Below are 9,970 nucleotides of genomic sequence, written 5' to 3'. Positions count from 1 at the left end.
CTATACCCAAGCTAACCAGAAGCATCTTGCAGGGTCTACCTTCTACGCCACTCTGTCTGCTCTGTAGACATTATACCCAGCTAACAGAACATCTGAGTCTACCTCTACCCCACTCTGTCTGCTCTGTAGACATTAATAACCAGCTAACAGGAACATCTGAGTCCAACCTCTACCCACTCTGTCTGCTCTGTAGACATTACCCAGCTAAACAGAAACATCTGAAGTCTCTACACTACTACTCTCCAACTAAATCTAAGTCGATGCCTGTCTTGAGCTTTACACCCATCCAGAACTAAAACAGAACATCTGAGCTACTCTACCTCTAACCTCTGAGCCTCTTGTGCTGCGTCTGCCGTAGTATTCCCTTATTATACCCAGCTTAACAAACATCGCGAGTCTACCTTTCTACCCAACTCGAGAATCCCAAATGCTCTGTAGACATAAAGTCTTTATACCAGAAACATCCTGAGTTCTACTCTACCCACTCTGTCTTGCTCTGTAGACATATATTACACCAGAACATCTAGAGTGCCACCCTCTACCCCACTCTTGTCTGCTCTGTAAATTGAAGCATTCGTGCATTCCCCTGTATACCCAATGTCTAACCAGGAACAGTCGCAGTCCACCTCTAACCCAACTTACTTTGTAGGTCCTCTTTTATAGACACTTATTAACCCAGCTAACAGAAGCGTATCTGAGTCCTACCTTGCTACCCACTCGGGTAGGCATAAATTGATGATCCCTCTGGCTGAATGCCTGATAACAAATTGTCATACCCACCCAGGCTAACAGAACATCTGAGATCTACCTAATTACTCTATCCCTCTGCTATATTCTGCAATCGGTACCGATAGGACATGTATACCCGAGATAGAGTTCCCCTAGAACGAGGTCTGAGTCTACCTCTAGACCCAACGCTGTCTGCTCTGTAGACCATTATACCCAGATAACCAGAACATTCTGTGAGTCGTACAACTAACCCTGCTTTGCCCACATGTCGTGTTCTAGCTCTGAATCTTGAAGAGCTAGTTCCTATACCCAGTTCTACTAGGAACATGCGAGCCGTTACTCTACCTGAACGTAGCCCACTCTGTACTGCTTGGGTAGGACATTATAGCCCAGGTACCCGCTACTAGTGCAAGAACACCTGAGAGCCCCCCCTACCAATCTACTCTTACATCAACTCTGTTCTGCCTCGGCCCTGCCCCGGAGAATTTATGACATCTAATACGACCAGTGCAACATCTGAGATCATACACCTTTAACCCACTCTGTGAATCTGCTCTGTAGACATTAACACCAGCTAACAAACAATCTGAGATCTACCTCTACCCACTCTGTCCCTGCTCTGTAGACGTAGTTAAATACCCAGAACATTCTGAGTCTACCTCTATCGCTGATCGTAACTCTTAAGGCCTGCGCCAATCCCTCTGTAGACATACCTTAAACAACAGATAAGAACTCAAGAATAGACATCTACGCCTCATCTATGCCTCTAAAGCCCCAAAGAGATCGTGACTGCGTCTGTAGACATTATACCCAGCGAAACAAACAAGTCATGGAAGTAAACTCTGGCGTCTTATCCCTATTCCTTGTCACTCCGGACCCCTCACATGTGCCCTCGGCACTCGTGAAGAGTGCGCAACACTAGCTCAAGGTTTATCAAAATCCAATCATTATAAACCGCAAGCTGCAACCGCAGAAATCATGATGCTGAAGTAGCCCGTTCTTACTCTTGCCCACCCATACGAATCTGTACTTGCCCAGCATTCGTGTCAATCTTAGAGCTTCTCCAGCCTATCCTATACCCAGAACTAATAATACCTTTGAGTCATAACCTCTACCCAACGCGTCTCTTTTCTCGTATACGAAATGATGTATACCCAGATCTACCAACAAAGTGTAATTCACCTTTAAACGTCTAAACAATCAAATTACGCACTTGTAAACTTGCTGCGTAGAACGATTTATTACCCAGCTAACAGAACATCTGAGTTCGACCAATTTACCAACACTCTCTGCGTCGTGGTGTAGACAATTAATACCCAGGAATATCTGAGTTCCTCGGCATGTTCCCTGTTGGTCCTACCTCTAACCCGACTTCTGTCTGACTCAATGATAGTTGACTATGTGGAATAACCCAGCTAACAGAACATCTGAGATCTACCTCTTACACTCTGACGAATCTGTGTGGCTTGTTCTGCTACTGGTACACATTATGAACTCTCCAGAACTTAATAGCAACCATTTGACTTTAGAGGTCTGCGCCACTTGCCTATCCACACTCTGATACTGCTCTGATAAGAATCGGATGTTATCCAATTACCAAACAATCTAAGTGAGTACCCAAGAAATGCAGAGTCTTATGCTGGAGTAGCCACAGCTCTACATCCACAATCCTGACCCTCCTGCTCTCTATCTAGACCTCTATCACAACACATCAAATACCCAGGCTAGATGACCAAGAAACACCTGAGTGCCGTACTCGCAACGCCGTCAATCTCACAAGCGAACTCTGTGTAAAAGCGTATCGTGCTGTAACAATATTATACATACCACACAGAACAGTTCTGAGATTCGCAACCTTACTACCCACTCTGTCTGCCTCTGTAAGTCTATAACAATATTTACAAGAAATACCCGCTACACAAAACATCTGAGTCTACCTCTACCTCCACGTTCCAAGATTGTATGTGCTCTGTAGACCATTATACCCAAGCTAACAGAACATCTGAAGGTCCACCTCTAGCCCTACCCTGTCCTGCCTCGCATCTAAGATGTTAGCAACCAGCTCTAACCTCTAGGGAACAATCTAGTACTAACCTTACCAAAGCTCACGGGCTCCCGTGACTTTTCTGAGTATAAACAAATGCATATAATACCCAGACACATCTTGAGGAATTATGTTCTGATCCTAACTACGAGCCAGCTCTGTATCTACTCTAGTATGACATAATAGTATCTCAGCCCTAATAGCTATGCAGGAATAGTCCCTTCAATCTGAGAAGAACTAATAATGATCTATCACCTCTACCCACTATATGATCATATTACTCCAGTGCTAGCCTCCCTACACTGGCTCCCTGTTAAGGCAAGGGCTGATTTCATGGTTTTACTGCTGACCTACAAAGCATTACATGGGCTTGCTCCTACCTATCTTTCCGATTTGGTCCTGCCGTACATACCTACACGTGCGCTATGGTCACAAGACGCAGGCCTCCTAATTGTCCCTAGAATTTCTAAGCAAACAGCTGGAGGCAGGGCTTTCTCCTATAGAGCTCCATTTTTATGGAATGGTCTGCCTACCCATGTGAGAAACGCAGACTCGGTCTCAACCTTTAAGTTTTTACTGAAGACTCATCTCTTCAGTGGGTCATATGATTAAGTGTAGTCTGGCCCAGGAGTGTGAAGGTGAACGGAAAGGCTCTGCTGTAGCTATAACAACTCAATCGCTGGTTGAAAACAATTTTCTGCCCCTTCCAAAAGATTGAATTTGTAGATAATTGGCCCACTTTCTGGGACTCACCCACAAACAGGACCAAGCCTGGCCTGCTGATGAGTGACGGACTCCATCCTAGCTGGAGGGGTGCTCTCATCTTATCTACGAATATAGACAGGGCTCTAACTCCTCTAGCTCCACAATGAGATAGGATGCAGGCCAGGCAGCAGGCTGTTAGCCAGCCTGCCAGCTTAGTGGAGTCTGCCACTAGCACAGTCAGTGTAGTCAGCTCAGCTATCCCCATTGAGACCGTGTCTGTGCCTCGATCTAGGTTGGGCAAAACTAAACATGGCTGTGTTCGCCTTAGCAATCTCACTGGAAAAAAGACCTCCATTCCTGTCATTATTGAAAGAGATTGTGATATCTCACATCTCAAAATAGGGCTACTTAATGTTAGATCCCTCACTTCCAAGGCAATTATAGTCAATGAAATAATCACTGATCATAATCTTGATGTGATTGGCCTGACTGAAACATGGCTTAAACCTGATGAATTTACTGTGTTAAATGAGGCCTCACCTCCTGGTTACATTAGTGACCGTATCCCCCGTGCATCCCGCAAAGGCGGAGGTGTTGCTAACATTCACGATAGCAAATTTCAATTTACCAAAAAATGTATGACTGTGTTTTCGTCTTTTGAGATTCTAGTCATGTAATATATGCAGCCTACTCAATCACTTTTTATAGCTACTGTTTACAGGCCTCCTGGGCCATATACAGGGTTCCTCACTGAGTTCCCTGAATTCCTATAGGACCTAGTAGTCATGACAGATAATATAAAACATTTTGGTGACTTTAATATTCTCATGGTAAAGTTCACAGACGCACTCCAACAGGCTTTTGGAGCCATCATCAACTCAGTGGGTTTTGTCCAACATGTCTCCGGACCTACTCACTGCCACAGTCATACTCTGGACCTAGTTTTGTCCCGTGMAATAAATATTGTGGATCTTAATGTTTTTRCTCATAATCCTGGTCTATCGGACCACCATTTTATTATGTTTGCAATCGCGACAAATAATCTGCTCAGACCCCAACCAAGGATCATCAAAATCCGTGCTATAAATTCTCGGACAACCCAAAGATTCCTAGATGTCCTTCCAGACTCCCTCCACCTACCCAAGGACGTCAGAGTACAAAAGTCGGTTAACCACCTAACTGTGGAACTAAATTTAACCTTGCGTAATACCCTAGATGCAGTCGCACAGCTATAAACAAAAAACACTCGTCATAAGAAACTAGCTCCCTGGTATACAGAAAATACCCGAGCCATGAAGCAAGCTTCCCGAAAATTTTAACGGAAATGGCGTTACACCAAACTGGAAGTCTTTCAACTAGCTTGGAAAGACAGTGCCGTGCAGTATCGATCATTTGCTCGATCATCCTATTTTTGCAACTTAATTGAGGAGAATAAGAACAATCCAAAATGTATTTTTGATACTATTGCAAAGCTAACTAAAAATCAGCATTCCCCAAGGGAGGATGGCTTTCACTTCAGCAGTGATCAATTCATGAACTTCTTTGACAAAAAGATCATGATCATTAGAAAGCAAATTATAGACTCCTCTCTAAATCTGCGTATTTCTCCAAAGCTCAGTTGTCCTGAGTCTACACAACACTGCCAGGACCTAGGATCAAGGTAGACACTCAAGTTTTTTAATACTATATCTCTTGACACATTGATGAAAATAGTCATGGCCTCTAAGCCTTCCAGCTGCATACTGGACCCTATTCCAAGTAAACTACTGAAAGAGCTGCTTCCTATGTTGAACATAATAAACGGCTCTCTATCCACCGTATGTGTACCAAACTCACTAAAAGTGGCAGTAATAAAGCCTCTTTTGAAAAAGCCAAACCTTGACCTAGAAAATATAGTTTTTTAATATGGGGTTTTAGACCCCATCATAGCACTGAGACTGCACTCGTGAAGGTGGTAAATTACCTTTTAATGGCGTCAGACCGAGGCTCTGCATCTGTTCTCGTGCTCCTAGACCTTAGTGCTTCTTTTGATACCATCAACCACCACATTATTTTGGAGAGATTGGAAACCCAAATTGGTCTACACGGACAAGTTCTGGCCTAGTTTAGATATTATCTGTCGGAAAGATATCAGTTTGTCTCTATGGATGGTTTGTCCTCTGACAATTCAACTGTACATTTCGGTGTTCCTCAAGGTTCTGTTTTAGGACCACTATTGTTTTCACTATATATTTTACCTCTTGGTGATGTCTTTCGGAAACATAATGTTAACTTTCACTGCTATGCGGATGACACACAGCTGTACATTTCAATGAAACATGGTGAAGCCCCAAAATTGCCCTCCCTGGAAGCCTGTGTTTCAGACATAAGGAAGTGGATGGCGGCAAATGTGTTACTTTTAAACTCGGACAAAACAGAGATGCTAGTTCTACATCCCAAGAAACAAAGAGATCTTCTGTTGGATCTGACAATTCATATTGATGGTTGTACAGTCGTCTCAAATAGAACTCTGAAGGACCTTGGCTTTACTCTGGACCCTGATCTCTCTTTTGACAAACATATCAAGACAGCTTTTTTCCATCTACGTACATTGCAAAAATGAGACATTTTATGTCCAAATATTATGCTGAAATATATGTCCATGCTTTTGTTACTTCTAGATTTGAATACTGCAATGCTCTATCTTCAGTTAGTGCTAAACATGGCTCCTAGAATCTTGACTAGAACCCCCAAAAATGATCATATTACTCCAGTGCAAGCCTCTCTACACTGGCTTCCTGTTCAGGCCAAGGTCGATTTCAAGGTTTTACTGCTAACCTACTGTAACGGCTCTCGTTGGTGGTGTGAAGAGTGGACCAAGGCTCAGTGTGATAAGTGTTCATGAGACTTTTATTTCAAAAACACTCAAACAAAATAACAAACGTGAAAACGAAAGCACACAGTTGTGTCAGGCAGAAACACTAAACAGAAAACAAGATCCCACAACCTAAATACAGGCTCCGGGCCGTGGATCATCAATGGAGGCTCGTGCCATGGATTATCACTGCAGGCTTCGGGCCATGGATTATCACTGGAGGCTTCGTGCCATTGATCATCACTACAGGCTCCGGGCCATGGATCATCACTCGAGGCTTCGTGCCATGAATCATCACTGGAGGCTTCGGACCATGGATCATCACTGGAGGCTTCGTACGTGGAGCCGGAACAGGTCTCACTGGACTGAGGAGACGTACTGGCAGCCTGGTGCATGGAGCTGCCACAGGGCTTACCAGGCTGGGGAGACATACTGGAGGCTTGGTTCTTGGCGGAGGCACCGGATAAACTGAGCCGTGGAGGCGCACTGGAGGTCTCGAGCGTAGAGCCTGCACAACCCGTCCTGGCTGGATGGTTATCTTCGCCCTGCACATGCGGGGTGCTGGCACAGGACGCATTGGGCTGTGCAGACGCACCGGAGACACTGTATGTAGAGCCGGCGCAGGATATACTGGGCCGAGGAGGCGCACTGGAGGTCTGGAGAGCAGGGCTGGCACAACCCGTCCTGGCTGGATGCTCACCCTAGCCCGGCAGCAACTGCGGGTGCTGCCACAGACGTACTGGGCTGTGGACGCGCACTGGAGACACCGTGTGCTTCCACGCAAAACACGGTGCCTGAACCAGTACCACGCTCCTCAAAGCGACTATCTTGCTCCAGACTCCAACCCTTTCAAACTCTTTCGTCCCTCTCACTGCCAAACACTCCTCGCTCAAACGGTCCAAGAATTCCTCCTCGGTCTCGGACTCACCCCTCAGCACACGCCCACGTCATCTGCCCCCCAAAAAACATTTTTGGGGCTGCCTCTCGGGTTTCCTTCCTGTCCTCTCCTCCTGACCACGCTGCTGTCCGTTTGTGGTGGGTAGTTCTGTCACGGCCGTTGCTGGAAGAAGACCAAGGTCAGCACGTGTGAGCATACATTTTCCTTTTTATTATGTGGAAAGATCCCAAAACAATAAAAAAACAACAAAAAAACGTCCGTGAAGCCTTAACACAGGGCTGACTCCACAAACAAAGTTAACTACCCACAAGAAAGAGGAAAAAGACCTACCTAAGTATGGTTCCCAATCAGAGACAACGAAGACAGCTGTTCTCTGATGTGAGAACCATACCCAGCCAAAATATAGAACGACACAATCATAGAAAACAAAACATAAAATGCCCACCCCAAATCACACCCTGACCAAAACCAAATAGAGACATAAAAAGGCTCTCTAAGGTCAGGCGTGACATAGATAGAACACAACTATCAGGGTATCTACTAGATAGAACACAATTATTGGGTATCTACTAGATAGAACACAACTATCAGATGAATCTACTAGATAGAACACAACTTTCATTTATCTACTAGATAGAACACAACTATCAGAGAATCTACTAGATAGAACACAACTATCGAGAATCTACTAGAATAGAACACAACTATCAGAGAATCTACTAGATAGAACAAAACCATTATGGTACTACTAGATAGAAACAAACTATCAGAGAATCTACTAGACTAAAACAACTATCAGAGAATCTACTAGATGGAACACAACTATCATGGTAAATCTAACTAGATAGAACACAACTATCAGAATAATCTACTAGATTAGAACACAACTATCAGAGAATCTACTAGATGGAACACAACTATCAGGTATCTTACTAGATAGAACACAACTATCAGATAATCTACTAGATAGAACACAAACTATCAGAGAATCTACTAGATGGAACACAACTATCAGAGAACTCTACTAGATAGAACAAAACCATTATGGTATCTACTAGATAGAACAAAACTATCAGAGAATCTACTAGATAGAACAACAACTATCAGAGAATCTACTAGATAGAGAACAACTTCAGGGTATCTACTAGATAGAACAAACTATCATGGATCTACTAGATAGAACACAACTATCAGGGATTTACTAGATAGAACACAACATCATGTATCTACTAGATAGAACACAACTATCAGGTATCTACTAGATAGAACACAACTATCACGGTTCTCTAGATAAACCAACTATCAGTGTATAACTTTAGATAGAACACAACTACAAATGATCTTACTAGATAGAACACAAACTCATTGTATCTACTAGATAGAACACAACTGTCAGAGAATATACTAGATAGAACAACTATCAAGGTTATCTACTAAATAGAACACAACTGTCAGAGAATTATACTAGATAGAACACAACTATCATTGTATATCTTAGATAGAAAACAACTATCAGGGATCTCTAGATAGAACACAATATCAGGTATCTCCTAGATAGAACACAAACATATCAGTATCTTACTAGATAGAAACACAATATCAGGATCTCCTAATAGAACAACACAACTATCAGATTGTATCTACTAGATAGAACACAACTATCAGAGAATCTACTAAGGAACACAACATCATGTATCTACTAGATAGAACACAACTATCAGGTATCTACTAGATAGAACACAACTATCAGGATATCTACTAGATAGAACACAACTACAGAGAATCTACTAGATAGAACACAACTATCAGATAATCTACTAATAGAACACAACTTCATTGTATCACTAGATAGAACACAACTACAGATAATCTACTAGATAGAAACACAACTACCAGGTGCTATAGATAGAACACAACTATCATTGTAATCTTAGATAGAACACAACTATCATGTATCTACTAGATAGAAACACAACTATCATGGTATTACTAGATAAAAGAACACAAACTAAACAGATTTCAGTACATAGATAGAACACAACTATCATGGATATCTTAGATAAACACAACTATCATGATCTAAAATAGAGAACAACTATCAGGTATCTTCTGAATACACAAGATCAGGGTATCTCTAGATAGAACACAACTATCAGTGTATCTACTAGATAGAACACAACTATCAGGAATCTACAGATGGAACACAACTATCAGTATCTACTAATAGAACACAACTATCAGGTATCTACTAGATAGAACACAACTATCAATATCTACTAGATAGGACACACTATCAGAGAAATCTACTAAATAGAACACAACTATCGAATAATCTACTAGATAGAACACAACTATCATGGTATTCTACTAGATAGAACACAACTATCAGATAATCTACTAGATAAGAAACTACCAGGTATCTGTAATAACACAACTATCTTGTAATCTTAATAGAACACAACTATCATGTAATCTACTAGATAGAACACAACTATCATGTATCTACTAGATAGAACACAACTACTCAGCCGTATCTACTAGATAGAACACAACTATCAGGGTATACTAGATAGAACACAACATCAGAGATCTACTAGATAAACACAAAACTATCATGTATATAAACACAACTCTCATTACTACTAGATAAACACAATTACATGGTATCCCTAGATAGAACACAACTATCAGTGTATCTACTAGATAGAACACAATATGCAGTATCTACTAGATATAGAAC

The 9,970-nt window shown here is 42.2% G+C and overlaps 1 pseudogene; it reads right to left on the bottom strand.

Annotated features, from left to right (window-relative positions):
* Nucleotides 1–9,970, bottom strand: part of LOC139027583 (V-set and immunoglobulin domain-containing protein 10-like 2) — a 123,250-nt pseudogene that overhangs the window by 53,957 nt on the left and 59,323 nt on the right.

Source organism: Salvelinus sp. IW2-2015, linkage group LG1 (genome assembly GCF_002910315.2).
Source record: "Salvelinus sp. IW2-2015 linkage group LG1, ASM291031v2, whole genome shotgun sequence".
In the NCBI taxonomy this organism is placed as follows: domain Eukaryota; kingdom Metazoa; phylum Chordata; class Actinopteri; order Salmoniformes; family Salmonidae; genus Salvelinus; species Salvelinus sp. IW2-2015.
This window is presented reverse-complemented; position numbering and strand designations above follow the sequence as displayed.